This window comes from Sorex araneus, chromosome 5 (genome assembly GCF_027595985.1).
Source record: "Sorex araneus isolate mSorAra2 chromosome 5, mSorAra2.pri, whole genome shotgun sequence".
Lineage (NCBI taxonomy): Eukaryota > Metazoa > Chordata > Mammalia > Eulipotyphla > Soricidae > Sorex > Sorex araneus.
In genome coordinates this window covers 136,463,710-136,467,788 of record NC_073306.1, presented here as the reverse complement: position 1 = coordinate 136,467,788, position 4,079 = coordinate 136,463,710, and the positions used below count along the sequence as shown (strand labels likewise).

Below are 4,079 nucleotides of genomic sequence, written 5' to 3'. Positions count from 1 at the left end.
ATATCAAATTCCTTCACTATACCTACAAAACATAATAGAATGTGACTAAGTCTTACATCTCCATCTCTGCCACTTGTTTGTTTGCCATACCTGGCTGTGCTAGGGATATTCCTGGCTTTGCGCTAAGGAATGTCCTCATGGACATGCAATATATGTTCTAAGGGAACTGAGGCTGGACTATACACAAGGCCAGTGCTTTAATCCCTGCGCTTCCTCTCCTGTTTTCTGTTTTTGTCTGAGTCACCATTGTCTTTCATGTGGATTGTGTAATCCAAACTACCTTCACATTTGCCCTGCTAATCTTCACGTAGATTCAGATGAAATTGTTAGTGGCCCAAGTCTTTCATTAAAAAATTCTTCTCTTGTCACTTGTAGTCCCCTTGATCTTCAATTTGCTTGAACGGGGCGCCAGTAACATCTCCATTTGTCCCTGTGGTGAGCTAGTGTAGCCCAGTGATACCTGCTTGCTCCAGGAACAGAAAGAGCCTCAAATTGTTCATTCAATTAAAATGAATTTAAAAATTATCATATACTAAATAACTTAAAATGACCAAAATTTGTTTTATCACTGTATTAAGAGTGTAGAAGTCCAAAATGAAGGTGTTGGCCAGACCCTGGTCTCTTTTTTTGCTTTTTTATTCTTCACTTGTATCACTGTCATCCCACTGATCTTCGATTTGCTCAAGCAGGCACCAGTGACATCTCCATTCATCCCTGTCATGTGTTAGTATAGCCCAGTGGAATCTGCTAACTCCAGGAATACGAAGAGCCTCAAACCATTTGTTCAGAGTTTTGACGAAGAAGTCTGACCATCTCATAGGTGGACAGCCATGCAGTCTTTTGACATTCCGTGGAATCCAGTTGGTAACAGCTCTAGTCCAGTGGTTGTCTGTAAATCGCATTATGTGCCCAGCCCATCTGATTTTCGACGCCTTGGCAAATGAGACAGCATCCCTCATTCTTGATCGTCAAGAACTCTGGATTCCTTCTCGAACTTGAGTGAAACATGATACTCCAAGCATAGCTCTTTCGATTCCTCTTTGGGATACCCTAATAACATTCTCGTCCTGTTTTCGTAGGGCCCAGGTCTCTGAGGCATATGTTAGTGTAGAAAGAACGGTGGAGTCGAAGAGATATGTCTGGAGCCAGAGGTTCTTCATCCTCTTACCCACTTTTTCAACGCTCTTGAAAGCATTCCATGCTGTTCTCTTCCTCCTGTGCAGTTCTGGTGCCAAGTCATTCCTCATGTTGAGTTCTCGACCCAGGTACACATAGCTGCTGCATTCGGAGATGTTTGTTCCATTGAGAGCAAACGGAACATCAGGAACTAGTTCATTTTTCATGAATACTGTCTTGGTGAGATTCAGCTGCAGTCTGACCTTTCCACACTCGTGATAGAAGTCGGCCAGCATTTGTGCCGCTTGGTTAATGTTTGGTGTTATTAGAACAATGTCATCAGTGAAGCGAAGGAGGTATAGTTGCCATCTATCTTCACTCCCATTCCTTCCCATTCCAGTAATTGCATGAAATTCTTGAGGAAAGCACTGAAGAGTTTTGGTGAAATGGTATCACCCTTCTGAAACCCTCTCTTTACGTTGATGATCACTTCCTTGTAGAATGGTAAGATCCTGGTGGTGAATTCATAATACAGCTCGAGGAGGATCTTGATGTACTGTTTGGCTAGGGCTTCAATGACCGCTTCAGTCTCAACAAAATCAAAGGCCTTCTTTAGATTGATGAATGTTAGACAAAGCGGCATCTTGAACTCTCGCAAAACTTCAATGAGCTTGGTCACTGTGTGGATATGGTCGATTGTGCTGAATCCTTTTCGGAAACCTGGCTTGGTCGCATCGTTGTCCTTCGCCTAGTGTTTTTCCTATTCTATTCAGGATGACTCAAGTGAACAACTTGTAGACGACAGACAATAGGCAGATTGGGTGATAGTTGCCAATGTCTTGGAAGTCTCCCTTCTGGTACAACAGGACGGTCCTGATGGTTTTCCATTGGGATGGAACTTTGCATATGTTCAGCTAGTGTGTGAAGAGTCGAGCCAGTGTATTGAAGAGTACTGGCGGCAAATTCTTAAGGTGTTCAGGTCTGACCTTGTCTTGACCGGGTGCTGTATGCGTCTTTACCGACAAAATGGCATGTTGGATTTCGGAAGGGAGAACGCTGGGGATGACATATCCATCCCATGGAATTTGGTATGTGGGCAGGTAGACTTGGCTATCGTAGAGTTGAAGTCATAAATAATCCTCTGGAAGGATTGCCCTTCTGGAAGATGTGATAGATCCATCAGGATGTCAGAGGGCAGTCATTTTGGTCTTGTAGTTGGCGAAGGACAGGCAAGCATTGCAAATACTTTCCCAACTTCTGCAGCATCGGCCAACACTGCTGCTCTTCTCTCTTTAAGGTCTTCCTTTATTGCTTCTCTGCATGGCTTTGCAAACTCAGATGTTAGCTTGTGGTTGACTGAGGCTCCTGCCAAACCACGTTGGTGAACGAGCTCCAGAGTTTCAGAAGACAGGTGTCTGTGGCTTTCCCACTCAGCATTCCTCTTGCAGTCATAGAGGTGCTGAACCAGTCGATTGTATTCCTTGATGTTGTCAAGGACGGCATCTTCCCACATTGCTGCAATAGTGCCAAAGACCCACAATGGTGGTCATTGTGGGAGTTCTCTTCTTAAACTTAAACTTTGCAGTCCTTTCTCCTCGCTCTCTGAAGTAGAATTTTGCACAAAGGAGACGGTGGTCTGATCCCGTTTGGAATTTTGGGACAACAGCTACATAGGTCAGGCCAAATTGTCGATTGAATATGATGTGGTCAATTTTGTTGTGAAACTGTCCACCGGGAGACTCCCATGTCCAATGTTTAGATTCAGCCTTCTGGAACTGTGAGTTACCATGGATGGTCTTGATTGACATGATGAACTCAGACAGTCTCTCACCCTCTTAGTTCCATCCTAGGCCATGGGTCTTGATGTGGAGTTTTCGGGCAACATTCTCAGTATTCTCTTGGCATTGAAATTACTGACAGTTATCTCGTAGAAGGTGTGGACTTATTTTTAGAACTTCTCCAGCTCCATGTAGAGTTTCTCAATTTCTTTTTCATCATAGTTAGATGTTGGTGCATAGACAACGAAGATAGAAACTGCTGGCAGTGAGCCACATCTATTCAAGTGTGATTGTCTGATTCAGGTTGTTAGTCATTCAAATGAATCAATGTTCATGGCCAAGTTCCTGTTGACAAGGACTCCGACATCACTGACGCCTCTATTGTCTCATGTTCTGAGGAACAGTTCTTCTCCAGTGTCTAAAATAGCGTGATGTGATCGATGCCTTCTCGTCTCGGTCAGACCAATGATGTCATACTTGATCTTCTGCACTTGTGCCATCAAGTCCTCCATGGATGCTTCTGATGTCAGCATACCTGCGTTGAAAATACAGACAATCATTTTAGTCGTTCTTCGTTTTGGCAGTCTAGTTCATCCCTGACATTTTATCAGCCTCTCCTTGCTCATCCTTCTTAACGCTGCCATATTGGGGGCTCTTTCAATGTCAGGGGAAGGAGGCCCATTGTTGTTACTGTTTTTGGCATGTTGAATACACCACAGATAGCTTGTCAGGCTCTGCCGTGTGGGTGGGATACTCTTTGTAGCTCGCTGAACTCTCCGAAAGGGATGGAGGCTTTTAGGATGACCTCTAATCACCCTTAGAGGTGTTCCCATGGTTCACACCATGTTTGAACCTCATCAAATATGGTGCAGTAATAATGGAAAATGGGTATTGTGTCATGATGTTTCACATGGCTGCAAAGTGGCTGCGCAGTCCAGAAAGCAGCCTGAAGCGTGGCGGTGGCTGGGTAGTAGAGGTAGTGGAGGTCGGCTGATGAGGTATTTATCTGGCACCGGTAGGGTGGGGTCATCTTGGTATGATCCCTGGGGCGCTGGAGATTGGGGGAAGCAGGCAGAGGATCTCTGTTTCTGGGTCCCGTTGAGTTATTTTTCTAGTTACCAGTAATCCTTGTTCCATGCATCAATGGTTTATAGAAGGATTGTTTCAATCACCACCTCTTCTTCA

At 44.5% G+C, this 4,079-nt stretch overlaps 1 pseudogene; it reads right to left on the bottom strand.

Moving 5' to 3' along the window:
- Window positions 1–2,243: 2,243 nt before the first annotated feature.
- Window positions 2,244–3,454, bottom strand: LOC129405000 (craniofacial development protein 2-like; annotated as a pseudogene).
- Window positions 3,455–4,079: the final 625 nt, after the last annotated feature.